Here is a 26,562-nt window from a genome sequence, read left to right on the forward strand (position 1 = left end):
TATTGTAACCGAGGAACTGCACTGAGGGCTGATGGAAGGAGCATTTCTCGGCCTTGAGGTAGAGCTGAAAGGCCCTCAGGCGTTGCAGGACCTCCCCAACGTGGCGACGATGTTTCGCTAGGCTCTGGGAGTATATGAGGATATCATCAATGTAGACGAGGACAAACTTATGGAGGAACTCCCAGAGCTTCGGGGGATCGCTGGAGAGAGGTAAGTAGAGATAGAGTTAGTCCTTAGAGTTAGCATACAGGTAAGACCATGTCGCAAACGAGACCGGACGCTGACTGAGTGAGTGTGTGGTATTTGTAGTGAAGAGGTGATTGGATGATGATGAGGGTCAGGTGGAAGTGCTCAGTATTCAGGTGAGGGCGTGCATTGTGAATGAGTGGAGGGGGAACCTGGCGTGTTTGTAACACATTTGAATGTTTTCCATTTAAGATTAACTACAAAATAGCTGGCCTTAAATATGACAACAAAGTATTGTTTGTCTTTTAGTATATCAGTCTTGCTGAACATCGTCTTTTAGTGCAATTGGTAGTAAACTCCCTCCTTTTTTCCATCCCTTTTTAGGAAATTCTCTAATGGTTCCTGTCATTTACCCATAGTGCTTGTTTCCTCTTTCACATCCAGCCAGAAGTGAAGTTTACCTGCCCGCTTTTCTAATCTCTATTGGCACTTCTAACCCAAAAAGAAAAGACAGTGTTGCTTCTGTCCTCCAAATCTCTCAACCTCTTTAGTGCTCCTTTTATCAATGTAAAATAATTACCTTGAGGAAACATGACTGAGGTACAAGATGGGTCAGGCAGAGCATCATTCTTCTATTCTACTTTGCCAGCCTGAGCCCTGGCAGTCTCACTAACCGTACATAAAGGAATTTCTTGGAGAATTTTATATCAGTTTCAGTGGCCGGCCAGTGCTTACCTCCCTAGCACCACAAGCTACCAGATGCCAGGCATTCCACTTTAAGGTTACAGGAGGCTAGTTTGGGCTCCATTACCTGAATAATTTGACACATTAAAACTAAGCCAAGTGCCAGGGCTTATTATGATATACCCATGGAGAAGACAAGAGATCTGGGTTAATTTACAATAATAATAATAATAATGTGAAATGTTATTACAGTTTAATATAAATGTTTTCTATTTTTAAATATAATTTTTGTTCCTATGAATTTTTATCAGTCATTACTCCAGTCTTCAGTGTCAAAAGATCAAATCATTCTAATATGCTGATTTGATGCATCAGAAACATTTATTATTTTCAATGTGGAGAACTCTTGTGCTGCTTAATGTTTTTGTGAAAACCGTGATACATATTTTGAAAAGAATGTTCAAAAGAACAGCATTTATTTGATGTAGAAACCTTTTGTAACGTCAAATGTCACCTTTGATCAATTTAATGCATCCTTGCTGAATAAGAGTATTCATTTCTTTCAGACAAAATTTTACTGTAAATGTATTTGTTTATTTATTGCCAGTGAATAACTACTTAAATGTTCTGTTTGTTCACAAAATGGCCATCTTGGCATATAGTGGCAACACATTTAATGGTGGGTTGCATCTTTTTTTTTTTTTTGGTATGTGGTTATATTCCAAAGACAAGTCACTTTTTTGTATAAATTTAAATGACTAAGAACTTTCAATTCAATTCCATTCAATTCAATTGAACTAAGAACTTTCCATCTTGCATTCGATTCCCCTGATACCTGTTTGGAGTTCAGTGGTTGACTAGCACCTCTAGTGGTGTGGTGGTGTCTGCCTTTTCCTCTGGTTCTTCTCTTCTAATAGCTCTGCTGAGAGGTAATGGGCTGTGAAAGTGCTTGTTTCCACCCAAAACATATTAACATACAGGGCACAGTGGAGCCTTCAGTAAAACACACACAGGCCTACACATGAGCTCTGATTCAACAAACTGGTGCCTTGGGTGGGGTGTCAACTGTCACAGGTGTCACAGCTTACTTTTAGCCCCTGGCAGACGTGTAAAGCAAAACAGCTTTTCTGATGCAATGTCGTGGCATTCAGATTTGTGATGGCTGTTTATTTTTTATATACTTTGCTCAAGGAACTTAACAGGGTGAAAGGGGGGGGGGGGGTACTCTTATTACCAGAAGAGTTTCCATGGGTCGATTTCACCTTGTAAAGTCAGGGTGGAGGTGGTGAGGTCAGTTGGTTTGTGAATGAGCTCCAGTGGCAGGCCGCCCCTTCTCCTGCTCCCCAAATCACTTCACTGAGATGTGTAAAAAAAAATACCCTGACACCTGGGTCTGAATGGCAGCCTACAACAGGCGCATACAGGATTCTATTGATGACATCACAAGAAGACGCCCAGAAATCTCATCCGTTCCTCCATAAAGTCTGCAAAGACTGAAAGGGCCACTTCAATGCAAGTAAGATTTCACATTTGTTGTCACTGATGATGTCATATGACTAATGGCCCAAAATTATGACAGTTGTTGATTCAAGATCCTCAAAATAGGATCAACTTTTTTTTTCCTTAAAGTTTTCTAGACAAATCTATTATTCTACTGAAACAGTGGTTGAGTGGGTTTTTTAAGACATTGGGAGTCCTGGTTCTTCAAAGAATCAAAACTAGTCAACAGTTGTTAGAGTGAATCGAAATGATATATTTTTAAAAATTAAATTTTTTTCCTTTGTAATGTTTAGATTTTTATTTGTTTTGGATTGTTCTAATACTTGTTTTTTCTTATTTTAAATCATTTTAAGTCTTTTGGGGGCCCCTTAGTCTGGCATTAAGCATAACAGTTTCTGGGTCTGGGACGTTCTATGAAAACCCAAAAGCAAACAACATGCAGTACTAATACTCACACACACAGTGTTCTGTCATTCTACTGAAATTCATGATCCTAACCTTTTTCTCCATATCAAAATCTTATCTGGCCAGGCAGTGATTCATCTTTAAGAATAGATCAAATATGGAGTCTTGAATGCCGTGAGCCAAGTGTACTTCCGATATATAGACAAAAATAGTTAAAACATTCAAAATTTCTTTTGTTTTCATTTTTGAAGCAACTTTCCTTTTAACGGTGACACTGAGTAGCTGCATAAGTCCTTCATCCGTCATAGTAAGAGTAGACCATGTCCAGACATTTCTGTGGACATTGAAGTGATGGAAATCAAGACCTGAAGTGGTTCATTGAGGGATCCTTGAGTATTTACATTGGTTAATGGCATGATAAGCAGCTAAGATTAGAAAGATTATTATGTTTGGGAGCAAAACCAAGGTCTGTTTCCCTTTGCAAAGCACTATTCATACTCATTTCAATATCTGATAATCTTCGAGTGACTCTCATTGAGAAAATTGCTTGGATAGATCAAACGAACCAGCAAAGAACACAAAAAGCCATTGCTATTAAAGTTTGTGGCTAATGACGGTCTTCAAAGCCCCCAACCCACTCAGGAGAGTGGTCATTACAAAAATATGCTTGTCCTCATAGGAAACAGTTCACCTGGTCATGAAAACTAAGAGCTTAGTCTCGCCTCACTACTATTAATCACGCATATGCAAAGGTAGCCAACAACATTGTTCAAGAACACAACAGGTTATATTTCCAGCAGTAGTAAAGGTTTGAATACACACAAGAGGGGTGAATCAACTCTTGAAGGAATATTTGGGTTTAGTACGAGATGACCATTTTTGCCATAATTTTGATTGCCACAAAAAAAAAAAAAAAAAAAAAAGAGGGAGGGAGGGAGGGAGGGAGAAGGAAAGTTGAGGTTATGGCGAGGTGCTGACAATGAAAGCAAATAGGGCCAATTTCTGGATGATTTAAAAGGAAGGTTGAGAAGTTTGTAACATTATAAAAGCATTCCCATTATTGTTCCATTAAAATGTGTGTATTATTCGAGCTCTAATATTGTTCTTCTCATTTTTATTATCGTTTTATGATTTTAGATGTTTTCATGACAAAAACGTTATATAAAACGTATTGTTTTCAGGTCAATGAATGTCTGAGAAGTAACATACAGTAATCTGATCATTGTCAGTGTTTGTCTGCATCGATTTCCGCAGTATGAACTTTGCTTTACAATCACATTTTGTCACAACCCAACTCAATTTCACAAACGCAAATGCATTTTCTTGAACTTTGGGTCCAAATTTCAAAGCTTGCCATATGAACGCGGTGTATGTAAACAGGTCTGTAATTAGCCACGTGCCTGTTTATTGTCTGTTCCATTACTTACGAGACACACAAACTCAGATTAGCATCTGATAACGCACCTAATATCCAGCCATGTCAGGGGCTGCATGGATGGAAGGTAGCCAGTGGCTAGACTTAGCAGTAGCTCCTTCTGAGCACAATGCTCCACTTGTTGCTCCGTCTCCTCTGGCATGATCCAAAGCCATATCAAACCTTTCCCGAGGCTTCAAATCCTCAATTTTTCATTTTGCGCTCAATCAAATTTTGTGTTTTATGATCGGATATTATGATAAAGTTGGTGTTTCAAATGTATCTACAGATTGTATATTGTATATTGTTGCACAGTGGCTAATTGGAACTGAATGAGCTCATTGTTATTAGAAAGACATATCAGATGAGGAGCAGAGCACCCCGATGATTGTTAATTTAGGACTAGATAAGAAATTCTGTAACATTGCCTGTTCTTGCACAGTCTTTACATAATTATGCAAGATAATCAAGGGATTTTATTCCTGGAGAATTTGAATCGGGTAATAGGGGTCATTAACTGTGCTAATGCATATCTCCGATTGTATCCTCAAAACGCTGCTTTAAACATTCTGAATTAAATATTTGTACATATTATCTTTGCAATTCATCCAGGAAAGGTTCCACTTGAGAACTGTTCCTAAGTGGTTCACAGTCTAGATCATTCAGCCAAGACATTTAATCTCATCTCATAAAACTGATTGGTTTAATTGGCTGAGAGTCTGGCAAGATCACACAAAAACAGACTTCCACTGTACTTACTGCTGCATATGTGCTTATAATCTTGTGCTGGAATGTTTGGGACAGCAAATTTGAGCCGCTTTGTGAAAGAATGCTTTCGCTGAGGTGAAATCAATGCACTGTGAGCTGCGCCAGGACAGTCTTAATTTTCCATAAGGTGCTTCCTGGGAAAGATTTGTGTGTTTGTATGACTGCAAGCATTTGTTTGTAGATGCTTATGTTGAAGGTGGGAAAACAAGGGCTTAAATGGTTACCGGGAAAAGAGGAGGGGTGCAATTCCATCCCTTTACTCCACCTACCCCACCCCATCCTCTATACTGTTTCCTTATTCTGCCCGGCCACAGACACTTGCCTTTTGTACGGAGGGAACCAGAGAAACAATCCACTCTCTCTGTTTGGAAAAAATACATGCAAGAAAAGAGACTGGGAGATTCCAGGTGCTTTTCCTCCAGTTAAAAGCCCTGAAAGGAGGTCCTCTCCTTGCCTGGAGTCAGGAGAGCCACTGCCTCGTGAAGTTGAGCACCCTGCCTCTCACATTCTCCCTCTCTCTTTTTCTTTCTCTCTCCCTCCTACTTTCCACCCTGTGAGAGTGCACAGAGATTCAAAAGGTGCGTCTGAAATCTACTTGTATCAAGGCTGGAGACAGCACCACAAGGACTTTTTTTTCCCTGTACTGCGACAAGCACATGGACTTAATTTTCACCAGAGACAGAAATAAGTATAAGAAGCAGACTGGCACCTGCCATTGAGAAGCTGAACTTTCTCTAGAGTTGTACTCGTTCTTTCTTCACGTATGTAAACAATATTTGACTGCGACCGAGTGCCAAGACATTCCCGAGTCTTCCCTGTCTGCTGGGATCCCATCACATCTTCTCAAGTTATTTCTCCAGAGATGACTGTCTGAAGAAGGGACGCAGAAAAGAAGCCACCTGACCTGCAGAAGTTACCTGCCTGAGTAATCGAGGTGAAGCAGAAGGGTAAGGTAAGGTTATATCTGAATCTTTCATTTTCCTTCCCCTCTGGGTGCAGGCATATGTCATCTCTGAAAATGTTTTTCATATCCCGATTCACAGCAATTGAATCCAAATGCAAGACAGAGAGAGAGAGAGAGAGAGGAAAAACAGTTGGGTTCACATCTCAATCATGAGACCAACATAATTCTCAGTGCACTGCTACACACAAGGCAGATTAACAGGATGTTTTAGTGCTCTGCCCCCATTAATCTCTGCAAAATATGTGGTGCATTTTTCTAAACAGAGCCACCTGGCTACCACTGCATATATGCGGATGCTGGTGTGTTTGTGTGTGCGTGCTTGTTGCTGTATAGGTCGTGTGGTTCAGGTAGTGTGGTAGGTCTCCCAGCTGTTTTGGAGTTGGAGTGGGAAAGAGTTATATAACTGCAGTAGTCTCGCTTTCACTGACACCTGGGACTGTTTGGTCTGCACTTTGTTGTGCACCAGTGCCACTCACTTAAATTTAGCTCCACCCACAGTGTCCTGAAGTCCATGCCTACTTCTCAGCTTTTGAAAGTATTTAATTTGGACCTGTTAGACATACTCCACATATTATTATTATTATTGTTGTTGTTCTGAAAGTGCTTTGACCTGTCAGAAATTTCAGAGGTTTAAATTACATTAAATCAGATCTTTTAAAGTCAACATGAAACCGAATTGAACCCTATTTATTATGATTATTACTATTATTATTATGGAAGGGTTGTGTTTGGACCTGTCAGGTGTAGTTCACTTCAGAGGTTAAAATACCAAGTTAAATTGTCACTTTAATGTCAAAATGATTATTATATTTATCATTATTATTATATATTATAAACATACATGCATTATTATTGAAGTATTGCATTTTGATCTTTCAGGTATAGTTCACTCCAGAGGATAAAATGTCAAATTATATTATATTAGTAATAATAATAATAATGATAGGTGTTGTTGTTGTTATTAATAAAAATTATTATTCCTTAACATACAATCTTTGTCCTATTCTGAATGATTCCTTGTTCGATAATCTAAATGTAAAAAATGCGCCTACAGTGCTGATGTCACAAAAAAACTATTTTTCAGCTTCTCCCCTCTAACTACGGTACTTGCATTTGTTTTCATATGTAATGCCCATTTATTACAAGCAAATCCATTTTTGGTGGCTAAAATCTTGCCATACTTTATTTTTCTCTTTAAATAATTTAAAAATATACAAAATGTCCGATTATGTTGCAAAAGTCATTTCATGTTGACTTGAATGGAAATATGTAGTGTTTTTGTTTTCAACTTTTGATGCATCTTTGTCAGCAGTAGCTTCTCACCTCAGCAAGCTTTGTACATGATGTTTTGTCATAATATGTCAAAGAAGGTCTGAAAGAGCTTCTTTGTAATGTTTCAGCTTTTCCTCACATAATCAATACTGCACATGGCATGAGCTCCTTCCTGCTGTCTTAATTTCAGACAGAGAGCGAGAGAGGACTGTGAGAGAGAAGGGAATGTGCTTTCATAATACATTCTTCAACCCAGAGCACTTGGGAATAGTATTCAATAATACTTTTTACTCGTCTGAGTAGCAGGGCCCAGCTTCTACAGAACTGAAACAGACCCAGTCTGGAAAAGACGACATGCTCTCCTTTAAAAACATTTGGCGCCTCAACATGATGGCTTTCAGGAGGAGAAGCGGTTGAGGTCTGACTGCGAACCTGTGCGTCAGTGCCGCTAGTGCTCCCGAATTGCACAAGCCTCTGACATGATTTTGAACCCCTGAGTGGAAAAGAGAGTTTAGAGAAAAAGTATCTGAGACACTCCACAGACAGAGGGCCCATCACCCTCAAACACTTCTGATTCCTCCATCTGGAAATAGTCCAAAGCTTCTAGATGGGATGCTGTCTGTGGTTAGTTCAGAGGATGGGAAAGTCAGCTAGGAAGTATGACGTGATTTTATGATGAATGCGTCTCTTCTGGTCCTGTTATCAGGAGATGCAGCAGACACTGTCCCACCTTTCTGACTGCAATTACAGCGATAGCTTCAATCCACCAAACACCCCACTTCTTCTCACACATACTTTGACCCTTCTCCCCACATGCACATGTCAGTTAAATCCAAGGACATCTGTTGTACCCTAGGTGAAAGCTATTTCTATGCATTAGAAGTTTATATTTCAATTAGAAATCTGACTTTTTTACACAATGGACCATAGAAATTTTTCAGCCAGCCACCTGAGCTGTGCATGTCATTTGAGAAATCCCTTCCAGAGCCGGAGTAAAATTATCATTACAAATAATTCACTCACAAAATAAAAGTTCTATCATTTACTCATCCTCTTGTTGTTCCAAACCTTTATATTTTTCTTTATTCTGTGGAACGGAAAAGAAGATATTTTGAAGAATGCTTCAGCTGTTTTTTCCATGCACTGAAGGTCAATAGGGTCCAAAACAAGTGGACCTGTGTTATTTTATCATTATTAATATACTATTATAGTACTTATTCATATTTAGATTTTTTTCTAGCTTTTCTTTTTTTAGTTTAAATTTTAGTTTTAATGTAACTTTATGTGCTTTTGTCATTTTTATTTGTTTTGTGTTTGTTTTTGTTTAATTTTAATTTATTTCTATTTCTGTTTTAGATCTTTTAGCTATACTTAGTACTTCAACTTACACATTTAATTCAGTTAGTTTCTTTTTTTTTTTTTTTTTTTTTACTGTTTATTTTCATATTTTCTTACCATATACAGAAGAAAAGAACAAGAGAACATATAATAATTAAAAAAAAATGTTTCTAAGGCAACATTTCTCATTTTCATTTACATTTAGTCATTTAGCAGACGCTTTTATCCTAAGCGACTTACAAATGAGGACAATGGACGCAATCAATGTCAACAAGAGAGCAAAGATATGCAAGTGCTTTAACAAGTCTCAGTTAGCTTAACGCAGTACACATAGCAAGTGTACATTTCAATGCATTTTATGTTTTTCATATAATATATATTTTTTTTCTTATTACAGACTTATTACAATGAAATAAAACTTGGCACTGTACTATTTTAACTTTTGCCAAAATACTTTGGTAGTGTAAGGTTATAATGGCGAGGCAATGCTGTAAACATGGATGCCCACCTTTGGGATAACTCTCCTGACTGCTTTTTATGATGTTAGTTGACTGCCAGACTGGGCCTGATGAAATGTATTTCTTTCTTTATTACATTACATGACTCCAACCGACCTGACAGAGGCTTTTATATATGGGCCATTCATAATTGGTGCACGCTTATTGGTCGTGCTGGTAAGTAAGCCTTTATCCATGTCCAGCCATCTGTTAATTCTGGAGCAATTTTAACTCACTGAATCTTGTTTAAAAGCTCTTAAAGGTCCATCGTAGACACTGAAACCCCTATTTCCCTGTGCTTTAGATCCCTTTATCTCAATGTGGATGAAAATGTGTTCACTGGAGAAGCCATATCTGAGAAATAAAAAGAATAAAAGCTTGTATCCAAACCATTATAGGTGTCTCTTTTTATTCAGCTTGTAATGTCTCACTCCAGATTCAATTCCCATTTGAGTTTTTATTAGTTTTACTGTGCAATGGAGGAAAATGATACGAAATCCATTGCACATGCTCAATCAGTGGGAGAGACTATAGGCACAGAATCTGGCCCAATGCAGAATGAGAAGCACATGGGTAATGTTGGACACACCAACAATTATTATTATTTTTTTTTTTACATTATTCATAAACCTGTTGATGCTTATATGCCAACCCGAGAAATGTGTTCCTTTTCTGGTGAGAAGACCAGGAATCCACGTTTTTTTTAAATGGTGCCACTAGAGGGCAGAGTTCCTGACCTTGACTGTGCAACCACAAACCCTGTTACATGTGAACACGGGAAACACACAGGTTCACAGTCCGGCCACTGGTGCTGTGAAAATTTTAGATGACAAAAGGCCTCTTTTCTTACAATGTAAATAGTAAAGCTTTTAAAATATTGCAATTATTGATTTATATTTGTTTATTATACCTCAATAATTAATTGGTAACACTTTACAATAAGGTTCTTTACTGTGTTTGAAAAGCTAAAATGGAAATTATAAATTTATAATTTACAATATTTGTTCAGAGCATTTATAAATCTTGGGTAATGTAAATTTTTACATATACTAATACATTTTTTACATCGTAAGTAGTACACTGCAAAAAAAAGAAAAAATAATTTTAATAAGTTAAATTTTTCAGGATTTTTATTTATATAAAAATTCTTGAATCAAGCTTAATTTACTTGACTGGACACTGCATTAAATATTAAAGAGATATTTATCTGCAAAAAATATTGTTTTGTATTCATAATTTATTAATGTAATTCCAAACGTGTTTGATTTTCTTTATTCTATAAAACATTAAGGAAGATATGTTGAGTAATGTCCAGTTAATGGTAAAATCAAAACAGTTTGGTTACCAACAATTTTTCAAAATATTTTATTTTGTGTTCTACAGAAGAAAGTCATAACTTTTTAGAACGTAAAATAAGTAAATGATGACAAAATTGAGATTTTTTTGGATTAATAGGATATTTTGCACTGTATATATTAACATTAATGCATTATGAACAACAGTACATTCAGTTCATGATATTGAATGCATTATTACTGTTAATGAATTGAACCTTATTGAAAAGTGTAAACATTTCGTTTATATTTTCCCCGCTTTGTTTGGCTATGTCATACTGTTTTATTTTGAACCCATTCATGTTGGCAGAATGGTTCTTCTCATAAATCGTGTTGTAACCTTCATACCTCCTTTTTTTTTGGTCTTCACTTTAAACAGGAAATGAAGGAGAATACCACTCATGCTCCAGGAAAAGCATATGCTTAACTGTGTTATGTTCCAGGAACTCACGCCCCCATCTCTCACCATTACCATTTGTTTCTAAATGTTTTTCATTAACCAAGAGAGAGGAAAAATATAGCTGTTCAGTGGTGCTATAAGGCAAGCGGCGCATTGCTTTGAGGAATTGTGCTTTTCTTCAAAGTATGTGTGATGGGGCACTGCAGGCTTCGTTCCTTCTGCCTGTTCTCCAGTTAAGGTATGATGGACAAAAGAAAAACACCAAATGAGGAATTACCCTCAAAGCTGTTGGAAACAGCACTTTGGCATAAGCCTCCTCTGCAATCAGCAAAGTGCTTAGCCTGCGTCGCCGATTCAATGAGGGTGCGTGCCTTTGTGAGGGAGTGTGTGAACATCTCAGACCTTAGAAAAATGCCGCCGGTGGCTCAATCAAACATCCTGTTGCATAAGGCTTCGTTCCAGTGGGTTGTGCATGAATTGGTCTGGACAGGAAAAGAGGTGCAAACAAATCCAGGAAAGGGGAGGTTATCTGTGAAGGCCAATGGGTTTATTTTGTGGGTGCTAGGGTGTGAAGACGTCAACTGTTTGATTGATTGAGTAAAAAGGTACACTGCCCTGAACAGATGTGTTGGTTTAGTTATTCTCAATAGGACACAATAGAACACATGCTTGCGGAAATTAACAGCTTTAATTTAAGTCTGATGAATGCCGCACAGATCTGGGCTTAGACTCAGGGCTGATTTAAAATATCATAAATCACATACAGCTATGTGAATGCTTAAAAAAAAACATTTTCTTAATCAGTATTCTTTTTTATCAAGACACACTCAATAATTTGTATATATTATATATAATATATAAATATTATAAATAGTGTGTTTGTGTGTGTATAATTATTTAATATTAAATATATGTAATTACTGTATATATATTACAATTCTAAAAGTTTAAGCATATATATATATATATATATATATATAGATAGATAGATAGATATATATATATAGATATATATATATAGACACACACACACATACACACTGAACAAAATTATAAATGCAACACTTGTTTTTGCCCCATTTTTCATGAGCTGAACTCAAAGATTTAAGACTTTTTCTATCTACACAAAAGACCTATTTCTCTCAAATATTATTCACAAATCTGTCTAAATCTGTGTTAGTGAGCACTTCTCCTTTGCCGTGATAATCCATCCACCTCACAGGTGTGGCATATCAAGATGCTGATTAGACATCATGATTATTGCACAGGTGTGCCTTAGGCTGGCCACAATAAAAGGCCACTCTAAAATGTGCAGTTTTATCACACAGCACAATGCCAGAGATGTCGCTTTTTGAGGGAGTGTGCAGTTGGCATGCTGACTTTAGGAATGTCCACCAGAGCTGTTCCCTGTGAATTGAATGTTAATCTCTCTACCATAAGCCGTCTCCAAAGGCGTTTCAGAGAATTTGGCATTACATCCAACCAGCCTCACAACCACAACCATGTGTAACCACACCAGCCCAGGACCTCCACATCCAGCATCTTCACCTCCAAGATCGCCTGAGACCAGCCACCTGGACAGCTGCTGCAACAATCGTTTGCATAACCAAAGAATTTCTGCACAAACTGTCAGAAACCGTCTCAGGGAAGCTCATCTGCATGCTTGCCGTCCTCATCGGGGTCTCGACCTGACTGCAGTTCGTCGACGTAATCGACTTGAGTGGGCAAATGTTCTCATTCGATGGCATCTGGCACTTTGGAGAGGTGTTCTCTTCACAGATGAATCCTGGTTTTCACTGTTCAGGACAGATGGCAGACAGTGTTTATGGTGTTGTGTGGGTGAGCAGTTTGCTGATGTAAATGTTGTGGATCGAGTGGCCCATGGTGGCGGTGGGGTTATAGTATTGGCAGGCGTATATTATGGACAATGAACACAGGTGCATTTTATTGATGGCATTTTGAATGCACAAAGATACCGTGACGAGAACCTGAGGCCCATTGTCGTGCCATTCATCCATGACCATCACCTCATGTTGCAGCATGATAATGCACGGCCCCATGTTGCAAGGATCTGTAAACAATTCCTGGAAGCTGACAACATCCCAGTTAATGCATGGCAACATACTCACCAGACATTTCACCCATTGAGCATGTTTGGGATGCTCTGGATCAGCGTATACGACAGCATCTTCCAGTTCCTTCCAACATCCAGCAACTTCACACAGCCATTGAAGAGGAGTGAACCAGCATTCCACGGACCACAATAAACAACCTGATCAACTCTATGTGAAGGAGATGTGTTGCACTGCGTGAGGCAAATGGTGGTCACACCAGATACTTACTGGTTTTCAGACCCCCCCCCCCCCCCCCCCAGACCCCCCAATGCAGTAAAACTGCACATTTTAGAGTGGTCTTTTATTGTGGCCAACCTAAGGCACAATTGTGAAATAATCGTGCTGTCTAATCAACATCTTGATATGCTACACCTGTGAGGTGGAATGATTATCTCGGCAAAGGAGAAGTGCTCACTAACACAGATTTAGACAGATTTGTGAATGATATTTGAGAGAAATAGGCCTTTTGTGTACATAGAAAAAGTCTTAGATCTTTGAGTTCAGCTCATGAAAAAGGGGGACAAAAACAAAAATGTGTTGTGTTTATCATTTTGTTCAGTGTATATGTGTGTGTGTGTGTGTGTGTGTGTGTGTGTGTGTGTGTGTGTGTAAAATATATGAATTAAAATAGAGTGATGCTTCAGAAAAAAGTGAGTAAAAATAGTGTTATGCAGGTATTTTTAATAAAAACAAGATACTCAATTAATGTAAACTCAGCACACCTGAAACAACAATAGGTGCCATGCTAAAAAAAGACAAACAAACAAACAGTTGAATAAAAAATAAGTAACAAACCCACACACTATCAACGCAACGCAATGCACATTTGCCTAATGAAGGTTGGTGGACCGAAACATTGCATGTGATAAATAAAGTTTAAGAATTTGCAAGTACTGATAGCATGCAGGATCATCACTTATTTTTTAATAAAAACAAGATAAAATGTAAAACTGTTTGCAGAGCATGTGTTGTTTGTAAGTTTGTTGTCCACAACAAGTGACCAGAACCTTACAAATTGAAAAAGAAAAAAAAGACAAGAATAAAACTATAACCAGCATCTCTCCCTTCAACTGTTGTTTCCTAAGTTATTATAACCAGCAGTTTTATGAAATTTCCCTTAAGGGATAAATAGAGTTGCTATCTGTCTTTGTGTCTATCTATCTTGTCTTCTTAGCCTTTCATTTTCACATTCCCCTCTTCACTGCATTCCCTCATTTGCTCTCCCCTGGCTCTTGAAAATGCACTGGACGTGAATGAGTTTTTCCGTTCTGTTGGCAATAGAAGGAAATGGGGATGCTTGGCAAGTGGCTGTTATTATTTTTCCTTTTGCACAGTATCATTTCTTTCTGCAAGCCTCTCTGTCATTCAGACCCAGCAAATGACTCCAATCACAATCTTATCAGCATCACTCTTCCAGACAGACTGAGAGACAGTCAAGGTATTTCCACAACAATACTGAATATTAGTTGCGAATGATAACTGCAGACAACATTCTGAACAAAAAAATTTCACAATATTAGGCTTATAAAATACATTCTGATTTATTTTATCTAAGGTTTTATTTGTATTTTTTGTTTCGACAACAAATCATTTTGTGTTGTTTGTGCCAGCTTTGATTTCCATGGTTCTACAGGACCTTAAAAATATTTGAATAAAATTGATCTCAAATGATGAAAGCGTCTGAAGAAAGATCATCTTAGCCATTATTTGGCTCTTTCTTTCTTTTTTTGATTGTAGATTTATGACTGATCTTCTTTTACCCCCTCTTTTATGGATCATTACTCATACTACAGTTTATTTGATGTTTGTGATGAAACAGTGGTTCATGGTTTGGCACACTGAAAACAAAAAATGCCTTTGGTCATATACTGTGACTCAAAATATTATTTGTACACAAGAAAGCAAGGAGAAATCCCAGACGTTTCACAGAGGACTTTACGCAATAATAGAGTTTTACCAAATAAGACGTTTAGTATTTCTTTGGTTTTCTGTGTTTAATTTTGCAGCCAAAATAGCATATGTTTGCTTTGTGTTTTGCAGAATAAAAGCTTTATTTTGTGTGCATGATGTTCCTTAATCTTGCAGTCCATTTCCAAGGTAACCTTAGAAAACATTGAAGCCATTGACAGAGTATCAAAATAAGAGCTGATTCCAGCTGGAGGCACTTACAGCCTTGTTTGGTTTGGTTCTACCTGCACAACTGAGCACAAATTAATCGTAATGTCAGATGATGGGCTTTGAGGTTCAGAGGGACTTGATTTCTTTAATTGGATGTTGCTTGATTTGACCAGCTTTCTCATTAGTCTCTTGTTCAGCATCAGTTCACCAAACTGATGAGGGACTCTAAGACTACGGTAAAGACGCAGAACAGTGCCAGTTCCTCTCACAGTCAAATCCTTAAAATAAAACTACAGTTATTACTTTGTCCTTGTCCTCCCAGGCCAAGATGTTTTACCCTCTTTTCTCACATTATGAGAAGAGGTGATGGATGGTCTGCAACAGCAGAGATGGGAATAGGGCTTTAGAGGTTATTTACTTCAGCTTAACTCTTGGATAATATTTCTTTACATATGTTCCCAGTTTTTTCTCCTCCGACATCTCAGGGGAATTGAGAACACTACCAATAACAGTTCCAGTTGTTTCCTTGCACTTTTAAAGTAAGATTGTTCCATAAGTATGATGGTAACATTAAAGACTCATCTTCATCTAGCATCCATCAGATCCTTGTGATTTTAGGAATGATTTGTGGTTCTATCATGGTGATTGTGTCTTTCAGTGCTGGTAGTTCATCAAGCTTATTTTTGCATTTTAGACTGAGATTGCATTTATAGACAACATAAATCCTTAGACTACAACTATTGAATTGTTATGCAGTGAGAAAAGGTGGACGGTAGGCAACTTCATCAGCCCTTAAAGATAGTTACAATATATATCCGTACAAAAGTTTACTATTCAAAAATATGGGGTCAAATTTTTTTTATCAAAAATGAAGACAATTTATAATGTTGCAAAACATGTTTTTGAATAAATTCTGTTCTCTTGAACTTTCTATTCATTAAACAATCCTAAAAAAACAGAAAGAGAAAAAAAAAAGCTAACACAGTTTCCACTAAAAAAAGCAGCACAATTTGTTTTCAACATTTAATACAGTTTTTCTCGATTGGTTTGGCTCATTTCTTGAAACCGAGATGACATTCTCAAAATAACATGGACAAATCTCCAAATCACCTTGCAATTGTTCACAACAGAATGTCATTTTTCATTGGTTTTATCAAATTGCAAATGCTTTAGTACATGTCTCAAGTGACTCTGTGCTTTTTTTCAAATGATTATGTACAAGTAGCTACAGTTAGCACAATGAGCCCACATTTAGCACATTTTCCAAATAAATAGATCTTGCTGATCTAAACTGATTAGTTGATTTTTCAGTGAAATGGTTACTCTCTCCAAAACATATCAGCATGGTTTCATTGTGTAAGTCATCATATGCACAATTGTCTGTTCAACTGTCAAAATTAGTCAAAGATATAATACCATGAAAGAATTTCTTGGAACATTTGATAAATTTATGACAGTACTTGACAATCAATCAGCTTGGAGGTGGAGGGTGTATGAGCATCAGGCTCAAGACCAGAGGGCCCTGCTGCATGCAATGGATGCTGCATGTGAGGACATCACAGGGGATCAATGTAGGGGATGGTTGAGACATTCACGCCGTTTCTTCCCTCGCTGCATCGCAAGAGAAAATATCCGTTGCGATGTGGATGAGAATTTATGGCCTAACAGAGAGCAGCGCGTCGATGGCCAGGAGGATGAGGATGGTGGCCAGGAAAGAGAGGGTGACAATGGCGACCACTGAAAATATTACTGTACTATAGTTCTGAAACTTTATTTACAGTATGGTAGGCTAGAGTTTTTTTTGTTTTTTGTTTGTGTTTATAACTGTTCACATTTACAGAATCCTGTATATGTTTTCTTTTCACAGTATGTTCTCTAATGTTAACATTTCTTTGTACGAATAAAAATGTTTACAGTTTCCTTGAGTATGAGTGGTTTATTGGAGGCTGATTTTACTGTAAAATCTTTTAGTTTTATTCATAGTGGTATTCTGTTGCTAGACCTGTGCCTCAGTGACAAAACGTCTAAGCATTTTGACTTGCAGTGCTTAAACAATGCCAAAGGTATAATGCATTTTGGGGGCATTGACTATTCATATGAGAAGGATATTTAGTTTTGACACATGGATAAACTGTTTTGGGAGAGATATGAGCTTTTGCAGGGGATCCATGGTGTTGTGCTAAACCATCCAGGTTATTTTGACAAAAGCACTAAATGAATGCACATGTGCCAAGGCAATTGAGAAGGATCTGTGCTATTTTGACTGTACTGACCTTTTATATGGGAAAGGAATCTGCTTTTGAAGCATGGAAGAAGAGTTTGGGGAAAGATATTTGATTTTGCTAGTGAGCTATAATGTTGAGCAGAACTGTAAGACTGTTTGGCCAAATGACCTTATGGTTTTGAGAATGTCATCTCGGTTTCAAGAAATGAGCCAAACCAATCGAGAAAAACTGTAATAAGAAATGTTTCTCAAGAAGCAAATCATCATATTTGATTTCTGAAGGATCATGTGACATTGAAGAGTAATGACTGCTGAAAATTCAGCTTTGCCATCACAGAAATAAACCAAATGTAAAAATATATTATAATGGAAAACATCACTTTAAATTGTAAATATATTTTACAATAACATGTTTTAACAGCATTTTTTATTTCTTTCAAAAACAGTAGAAGATCTGACAGACTGACGGAGGGATGGATGGATGGATGGATGGATAGAAAGATAGATAGATAGATAGATAGATAGATAGATAGATAGATAGATAGATAGATAGATAGATAGATAGATAGATAGATAGATAGATAGATAGATCTGGTTCTCTTTGAGAGCTTTTTCACTCTTGTTCTTTGTGAATCCATTTGCTATGCAATTGATTTGCTCTTTAAAAAGCAGATCATTTGACAATTTATTATTTAGTTTGTGTCAGCACTTAGTTGCTGTAAAGTCTCATTTCATGTCTTCCTATCGCATCCTTTTCTAGAAGCCCTGCTTTCATACACATCCAAAACGCTGACAATTATCATTTTAAATCCCCCCTTCCCTCTGCCTCATGCTTTACCGTTGCCCAGTAAACCTCTGCATCTCTGGGCAGTTTGGTGTGACAGAATGAAGGAGGAGCTTGACATGCTGGCCAAAGATGAGAGCGCTCAAATGGGCCATGCACCATCCAACTCCCAAGCACAACAGAGCGCCTGTGTTTTCCCTAAACCACAGCAAGTAAGAGATTCATGTTAGCTTGGAGAACTGGCTCCTGATGCAGCGTGGTTGACCTTTCACATATGCTAGCCCTTGTTGAAGAAAGATGTAACATGTTGACTATAAATAAGTTGGTCACTATGTACATCCAATGATCCCTTAAAAAAGTTTCAGAAAATCTAAAGTCATCCAATGTAATTTCTTAGTTGTTTATTTAGAAGAGTGCTATTGCTTCAATCAGTTTGATGTGGTTTTCGGTTTCTTCTTTTAATTACTTTGTTCAGTGAGAATTACAACTGATTAAACTCTCTGTCCTCATTCTCTCTTTCCTTTCATTAAGATTTATCCATTAAACCCCTGTGTTTTGCTGCTTTGCTAATACAAACCAGAGAATATGTTAAATCTGGCTTGCCAATGAGCGACACTGTCGTACCTGATCCAAGTACAGCTTACCAGCACTTCCTGCCCTGTGGTCAGTATTTTTTTTATTCTTTACAGAAATGTAAGGAAAAAACTTTTGCATGTGTTATGAAACTGCGTGACAAGTGGCAAGATGCCTGTGCAATAATTTTGCTGGAGTGGCTTTAGTTTTTTGATCAGCATTGTGTTTTAAAAGGTTTGTACAGAAACATACAGGCTTGCTAGTTTTGCCTGTACCGGGAGATTTTTGCCTGATTAAGGAGACTGTCCTACCTGCAACCTTTGTTTCCTGCAATTTGTTTGTCTCGTCTCAGAATGTCCCGTGCCTTGTACAGGTTGTGCAATGAAGATCAGTGTACTGTTTGACTAAATCTGAAAAGGCCCACTTTCTTTCCTTTGTATAAAAGGTACACTGTATCCCATTACCCTGCTAATGCTACTCTCAGAGACACCTCATCCTCATTCACATCCTTTCTCAGGAGGCTCCTTTTTGATCATTAGATTCATACTAAAAAGAGATTTTGACTTAATTATAGGCAACATCTAAATTTTGTTTCTGCAAAAAAATAAAATAAAAATAAAGGCTATATTTAAATATGTTCAAATTTGAAACCAATAGTTTATATTGTAATAATATTTCCACGTTATGTTTACTGCATTTATTTGGATCAAATAAACGCAGCCTTGGTGAGCATATCTTTTTCATACTGGTGAGTGTGAGAAACAGCTGCAATTGTGAAAAATTAGGTCACAACTGTTAGATATAAAATCACTAATGAGAGTTTACTTCCTATTATTATATTACTCTGATGTGAAGACAGAAATCCATACATCCCTCGTGTTTTTCATTTCAAGTGTTTTAGTAAAATGAGAGGCCACCTTTTTCAAATAATTACAAGAGGATTTCTTCTGAACTTCCTGTCTGAGCCACATGTCTGGAAAAGCTGCTAACTCATGCCTGCTATGATGAAGGTCATCCTCAGCTTATCCACTCATCTTATGATGGCCATTTTCCACTCTGGCAAGCACATAAATCTAAATGATGCCATGAAGTAAGTGAAAGTATCAGAATATTCATAATCATTTCTAAAAGTATAAGAGGAAGTCCTTTTCGTTTAATTCATTATTGTGTGTCTCTTTACCTGGTAATTAGATAGGGTAACTAATCCTGACATCCAGATGTCATCGTCATAACCTTGTTGAATTGATGAGAAATTAAACCAGGAGGGTCTTGAGTTCAAAGCAGCCTGTAATACAAAGCCATGACAAGACAAAGACCATGTTGTTCCTCGGCCTGAAATACAGATCTTCACTTGAAAACTGTCCTTTTTGAAGATGACCCAACTATAAAGACAATGCATGATTCCCTTTGGTCCAAACATAGTTATCCCTGTCACAGATAAATTTCCTGGCGTAGCTAGAAAGAGTCATTTGAGTGGAACTCAAGTCTCTATGAACATGATCAGGCCTTCATTGACTCATAACGCTGCAAAGGCTCCCTATGGGGGTTTCTATCTGACTGCCCATTCGAAACAATACAAAGATTGACCCGTGCAGGACAAACCCACCTGCTTTAACCAAATGTAAGTGAAGCCAGAGAAGGAGCGCCTGCAGTATCTGAGTTTTCCCAGTGCACTGTGGGTAACGGACACGCGTATCTGAGTCCAAGTAGCAACTGCTAATCCATTTACATTCAGCCTGAGACTCAATAAGAGGATATTAAATTTGGAGGGTATTGTGTAGCAGTTCTTAAGCAACCAAACACACTTCCTGCATCCCGTCCTGATCTGCAGAATAGAGGCGGTGAGCATGACGACAATGCCACCATTTAGCAGCTCATATGAATGTGTGGGTTTAACATTAATTGAATAAGGAGTCGTTCTCTTTGCACAAGGCTGCGTTGGTCACACCATCCAATAGCATTATCACATAAATCTCTCTATTCGGTTTTTATGGAATCCAGATGAGCGTGCAAGGGAATTTTTTCATTTAGTCTCATTTTCCAGTTATGCACAAAAACGGATAACACATATTTACATTTACTGTTTAGCAGAGGCTTTTAACCAAAGTGGCTGGAGGAAAAGCACAAGTAATCATGCAGGATAAACATTGTAGTGGTACTTCAACACCTTCAACTGCAGAAGAAAGATAGAGAGGAAGAGAAATATAGGAAAATGTAATTCCTGTTAATTCTGTTGTTGTTAAAAATAACATTATTGATAGTATTACTGTAATAGGAAGTGCTTATATTTATGGTTTGGGGACTTATAAATATCTGTAATCGATTGACTTTACATTTAATGATCAGTTGTTAACATTAATATAGCAAAATGCGTGAGAATGACACTGCATGTTAAGTACTGTACATGTTTGTAATATTTTAATATATTTAATATCATATATTTAGTAGTTAAGAAATACAGTTTAATTTATTATAAAATTTTATTTTATATCATACATTATTTTATTATTAATTTTTTATTATTTTGCAGCTGTATAATATCATCATCCATAGGTAAGAGGTTTGCAGACATGGAGATGATCTGACAGGGACAAAACGCTCTTCACGAAAACAACTTCCCCTTTTCGCTTCCAAAAACTCTGATTATTCAATGAAAAAGGACCAAAAATTGGTTACATGCCTTACTGCTGACTAAATTGTTTTGAATGCTATCAGACAAAACAGTACATCTGCTGTCCTTCGACTGAAATACCGCTGCATAAAAATGATCATCACCTGGACTGCAAATGTTCTTCTGCAGTATTAATGACTGTCTTGTGTCCTCTTAGGCACATATTGATGAAGTTAGGTAACCCAAACAAAGCCATGTGTTTCTGAAAAATACTGGAATTTAAGTCACCCACCCACAAACTGCACACATAAGTGCAGCCGTTGAGGTAAAATTATTAAAAAACATTTTTAGGGAGTTTTTCCTTGCTATTATCTCCTTTTACTCACTAATATTATGCTTTAGAACTATATATATATATATATATATACATATATATATATATATATATATATATATATATATGTATATATATATATATATATATATATATATGTATATATATATATATATATATATATATATATATATATATATATATATATGTATTTAACTTATTTTCTTTATATTCAAATGCTGGATAGATAAAAAAAAAAAACATATTTTCCCTCAGAAAAAGTGGATTTAGTACAATGATGTTTAATTCTGGAAACAACACATCTATATATTAACCTTTTTTTCATGCAATATAAATATGTCTTTATATATGAAAATATATAGCAGCCTTTATATTTTAAGAAGGGGGTCCCTAACAAGAAGATCATCATTCTGGAGGGTCTTTGGCATTAACAAGTTTGCAAACCCTGTGCTAATAAACTAAGCAGCTCGATAAGGCCTTTAGAGTGCATTTATAGAGAATTGTTCATCTTTGGGGGAGATATGGGGGATAAGAGTGATTTTGGCATTAAGGATGGAAATAGATTTTGAACTGTGGTGCCCACAGACACTACAATCGTTTCTTGCCTGCTTCTCTTTCACTTTTCCATCACGGACTCTCACACAAATCATTAAAATAGCATTTTAAGCACTAGTTAAGTCATTCCAGCAGAAACCACAGTCTCCTTATTAGGCAGCCTGCAATTCAGCAAACGACACCCAGCACGAGAAACAGTTTGTTTTCTTGTCTGTCCTTTGTGTCTATTTCCTGTCAGTTTTGCCAAGGCGTTGGATGTCATTGTCTAGATTTAAGGATTTAGTCTGCGTAGGAGGCTGTGAAAAGTTCTTACTTTCCCCATTCTTAAAAATGCAGTCTTTATTGCCTTTTTTCTGTCAGGGAACACGAATATGAACATCATTTTCCCCCACTTTTTTAAGCATTTTTTTTAACTGCATGGAGGAGTCTTGTCTAGACCAGGCAAGTTTTTAAGTGGGGTTCATCTACTTGATTCATGGCCCCAAAGTCTCCTCCAAACCCAGTAACAACACACAATTGAAGAGGCGAACATTCCAGCACTATTGTTTTTGCATTATATTCCTGTTGCTTTAAAGACAGAGGCAGTTATCTGCTCCATTAGCTCCACACGCCATACAAATCAGCCTACTATTCTCTGCATCCTGAGGTTCCATCACATTTTGCAGTGTTTATACATTAGCAAGTAACTAATTTTCTATTGATAACACATATTTTTGTCTATCATATCCTTTATGAAAGGACCACCTTGATATACCGGCCTGATATACTCATGACAATATTTTTTTTTTTGCAATTTTTTTAAAATACGTTTTGAGCAGCAGTAAACTGTAATGAAACATCATGATGTCTAAAGCTAGATTGCTTAAAGCAAGCAGCTTTACAGTATTAAACATAAAACAGTGTCAGTGTTGTTTTCAATTAGAAATATAACTTCAATTTCTACTATAAAGCAGCTTTTCAGGGTGTTTTATTTGTTTTACTTGAGGCATGTTTTTACTCATACCTGACCTTGATGGCTTTAATACAAGAAATGAACCGGAGAAGATTTCCATGTCAAAGAAGGCAGAGCCCCAGTGTACCTACCTATTACGTATTCGCCAAAGATCAATGGTAGTTCGAAAGTGTTTCCCAGCTGGAGTGAATTTTTCAAGAAAGCTCACTTTGGCAAACACTATCAAATTCCTGACAGAATCTCCAAACAAACTTTTGGCCTGATTTTGTTCAAAATGATTTTTCTTGAAGTATATGCTGAGGCCCTTATTGGTGCTGGTCTAGCTTTGTAACCATACAGTTAACCTTCAAATACTTCAACCTATATAGTCTTTATGATGTTAAAGGGATACTCATGTCATTCCAAATCTGTATTAATTACTTCTGAGAAATATAATTTGAAGAATACCTTTTTGTTTTATTTTCCATACAAAGTCAGCGGCATCTAATGTTGTATTGGATCCTATTGACTTTCACTATATAGACAACGCTTTCTGTCTCTTTTGTGATTTGACCGACATGAGGGTGAGTATTGGATGACAGAATTTTACTTCATACCTACCACTCTATCATGTGAAACACAATATATGAAATAGAAATCAAAAGCTGTTTTGTAGCCATTGTCCTCAATGAGGTGTCGCCCTAACATCTGCCCCATAGATTAGCGCACACAAGCAGTGGTCTGCTTTACTTTAATATATTATGTCTAAGCATGGAGGCTCCTTAGTCTGCGTCTCAGTAGTAGGTTTGTCAAGCTCCAGGGTGTCTATGGATACATGCCCAGTCTGAAAAGATCTACAAAGCCAGACGAGAGGACCAAAAAACCCCTGTCTTGCCCAAAAAAAGGGGCACGAGTCCAACAAGGATTAAAATGGCATTCCTCTGCCACCCCACAGAACCCACAAAATGGTGGTTGCATGGATCTAATTGGAATGCCCCATCCATGACTTGACTGTTGGCTGTGCTTAAAAGACCAAACATGGCAGTCACTAAAAAATTGCTTATAACTATAAAGCTTTCCGTGATTGGAGCCATTTCAGTTCATATGATCTTCCATGAGCTTTAGAGCAGGCAATGGTGTTATCTAGTGTGATATTTTCATCTTCAGGCTGCAGATTGTTAAAACAGGAAAAGGAATATTAGATGGCTATGCTTAGATTTATAATTCATTTGCCTACTAACATCCCTTTTTACCCTTGTGTCATTTGAAAGTAGGTCTTTGTGATGGAAAAGGCTATTTTCTGCCATGATGTTCATTTGAAGCAAATGGTCAATTTGCTATAAAACTGCTAATTTGTCAGATACAGTTTCATTTCATTAATTCTTCTCCCATCTGCGTTTAAAAATGGATTGCGCCATATTCAGTGGCAAGGAGTGGTTTTCTCATAGCTTTTTCCCTCTGTGGCTGTGGTCCATTGATTTTAGCCCCCTTTCCCTAAACTTAAGTAAACACATTCTTTTCCAAACCATACTAAAGAGCAGAGCTCTTGGTCGGCAACTCGTGAATGATTAGAGAAAGGACTGTTTGGGTAATTTGCATGTACTTTACTTTGTGTCACGAAGAGCTCATTTACAGGCCGTGGTGTTGACTTCTGCCAATTATTTATCCTTAGACTCAATGGAGCGACACATTCTCACCTTCTGCTTTCTTTCATATATTTGAATAAATGAGACATACATACTGTGTTTTCCTGCTCTCAGCTAGTACATACATTCATGTCATTGCCAAAAAAAAAATGTTTGCGTGTTCGTAGTGATTTCAGGTTTTTGTATGCAGATGTGGATCTTAAAGGAACAGTTCACTTGTGAATGGAAATGAAATACCATTATTTACTCACTGTCAGACTCTGTTCCGTGTTTTGTGTGTGTTTCGTTCCCCATGTGTTTCCATGTGCATATCTGGTCCTTCCAGTTCCTGTCCTTATCATTTGTTCCAGGTGTTCCCAGTTTCGTTCTATTGATCCCAGGTGTCCGATCATCCCCTCATCATGTCATGTGTATATATAGTGTTCCCTGTTTTTAGCTTGGCTTCTGGTATTGTACAGTCTTCCTGAGTGTTATTCTGTGTTGTTCCATTAAAGACTGTAACTTTGCTTTTTTACTTTTACTTTACTGTAATTCCCATGTTTCCTCATGTTCCCTTGCTCCAAGTGAAGTGTGACACTTAGATTCCAAACCTGCATCTTTTATTTATTTCTGTGACCGATAGTATTAGATACTTTGAAGACTCTGTTGTAGATCTTCTACATAAAGTTTATAGAAACCCCAGTTGTTAAGCTTGGAAGATTATATGTGAGTAACACAGTGTAAGATTGTGGTTTCTGACATCTTTAACAGCATTATTATTTTTTTTTATATCTTTTATATATATATAGTACGGACCAAAAAGTGTGAAACACCTGAAAATATGTCATATTCTAGGTTCTTCAAAGTAGCCACCTTTTGCTTTGAATACTGCTTTGCACACTCTTGGCATTCTCTTGATGAGCTTCAAGAGGTAGTCACCTGAAATGGTCTTCCAACAGTCTTGAAGGAGTTCCCGGAGAGATGCTTAGCACTATATATATATATATATGTATGTATAATGGTCACTATGAACTGCATGCATGCAGTTTCCTAAAAATGTCTAATATACAGAAGCATTTGCACAGATCTGGATGGTTGTGAGGGTGAGTAAATATTGATTAATGTTTTACATGTACAAGTAAGAATGATGAATAAGAACAGACTGAATTTAATCTCACAGAGGCTGTTTGGGAAGGTTATGTGTGGTCTTTCTCAACTCCAGGTTTCAGTCCACATCAATAGCTTTTCTATAGCTGTTGTGCTGCATTGATAAACAATGGGTTGTCTATTTAATGGAGCACCAGCAGTGCCCACCCAGGCTTCTAAAGGAATGTGCCACTGTTCTTACAGATGCCAGAGACCCTAGTGGCGCAGTATTCAGTATTACAAAACCCAGAATTCAAGAATCCAAATGAATACTTTGAAAAAGTGATCATCCAGAATAATTCTCCTGAAATGTAGCAGAAACTTATCTAACTGTTTATGACTCACTAATCAAAGGCACAAAGTAAAGCCCCTGATATGGTGTCGACAACAGACTTTCTCAACTGTATTCCCCTCTATAGACACCTGCTGTCGGGGTGAGCATGAGGCAAATACACTGAATGAAAAGAGAAATAGAAAGAGGGAATGTGTGCAAGGAATTTTAACTGAGTTCCCCCTTTGTTGCATCTCTGAAACTTACAAAGCAACCAAAGCTTACAAAGCAACCTGAGTAAAGTTTCCAACCAGAAATGAAAAGCAAGAAAGGGAATGTATGAAAGAAGGTCTGCACAACGGCTCATACCAAGATGCAGGAGTGTAGTTTGGCAGTGACCAAGGATTTCCATTAAATAGCAGGTTTCAGGAACAAGATAATTGTTCTAGCAGAACTGACCCTCATCCCATCTTTCTCCTCAACTCTTTCACTC

General features: G+C 37.2%; 1 protein-coding gene across 2 annotated transcripts in view; it reads left to right on the forward strand.

The window, feature by feature from the left end:
• The first annotated feature begins 5,285 nt into the window (after positions 1-5,285).
• The window catches only part of LOC132104311 (collagen alpha-2(VIII) chain-like), a 57,082-nt gene continuing 35,805 nt past the window's right edge, over positions 5,286-26,562 (forward strand). Inside the window, exon 1 of one of the 2 annotated variants that reach the window (XM_059509686.1) lies at positions 5,286-5,909. The gene's annotated coding sequence lies outside the window, so the exon portion shown is untranslated. The remainder of the gene's footprint in view (positions 5,910-26,562) is intronic. The other variant, XM_059509688.1, reaches the window with a different exon arrangement.

Source organism: Carassius carassius, chromosome 25 (genome assembly GCF_963082965.1).
Source record: "Carassius carassius chromosome 25, fCarCar2.1, whole genome shotgun sequence".
Classification (NCBI taxonomy): domain Eukaryota; kingdom Metazoa; phylum Chordata; class Actinopteri; order Cypriniformes; family Cyprinidae; genus Carassius; species Carassius carassius.